Source organism: Poecilia latipinna, unplaced genomic scaffold, assembly GCF_001443285.1.
Source record: "Poecilia latipinna isolate Pla-1442-1.1 unplaced genomic scaffold, P_latipinna-1.0 Scaffold4500, whole genome shotgun sequence".
Lineage (NCBI taxonomy): Eukaryota > Metazoa > Chordata > Actinopteri > Cyprinodontiformes > Poeciliidae > Poecilia > Poecilia latipinna.
In genome coordinates this window covers 21,818-22,851 of record NW_015117116.1, presented here as the reverse complement: position 1 = coordinate 22,851, position 1,034 = coordinate 21,818, and positions in this window count along the sequence as shown.

Below are 1,034 nucleotides of genomic sequence, written 5' to 3'. Positions count from 1 at the left end.
AACACAGAGCACAACCATGCACACACACCTAGGGAAAATTTAGAGAAACCACTCAACCTGACAGTCATGTTTTTGGACTGTGGGAGGAAACCGGAGTACCTGGAGAGAAAACCCACCATGCACAGGGAGAACATGGAGACTCCATGCAGAAAGACCGGGGCCGGGAATTGAACCCAGAACCTTCCAGCTCTATCAACTGCGCCACTGTGCAGCAGAGTAAAACAAAATTATCTCAATACTTTATGTTTGATAATGAGTAATTTTGTTTGGTCAGCCTGGGAAGCTTCACTGCTGCCTCACGTTTTCTCTGTGGTTCTCTGGAAACCCTCAGAAAGACTCTTATCTTTTCTAGACTGAGATGTTGACGCCTTTGTCTCTCAGCTGTTCTTGAATCTTTTGATCAGAGAATATTATTTGTGCAACATGGATCAGTTATTTTTATCTGGAATATATCTGTGTTGCCCTTATTGACATAAAGAACATTAAAACCCAAAGAACCAATACAGGCAGTGAAAGAGTTCAGTTTACTGACAAACTTTTAATCTTTGCTAGAAACACAATGTAGTTATCTTAAAAAGCAACTAGTTTTGGATTTAGTGCGAGGCTTAATAACGTTACGGCTGATTGTAAAGTTGAGATATAGAAAGCAGTAGTTGATATTTCAGAAACATTTAGCAGTGCCTTAACCTGCAAAACAACCAGAGCTTTAAAGTTGTTCTTCATTCCTTTTCTACTAACTCAAAGTTTCTCTGCTGTGAAGTGAGAAGTGAAACTTGATCTTGTTTCTACCAGCAGCTCAGACTGGTTGGCCTCTCTGTGGTCTTACTAGTTTCTTCTTGTTTTCTACTTTGTGGTGAAAAGTTTTGTCAAGAAGTTTGTGGACTGTTTCTTTCTGATCAGTTTCCCTGACATCTTTAGTGACTCACTGAAATGGTTACAGTTTTTTAAAACTTTTTCTCTTCTTGCAGTTTTTAAAATCACCCAAGTCAGATTCATCTCCCAGGACTAAATGTTCAGTTTTAAAAATCTGCAAA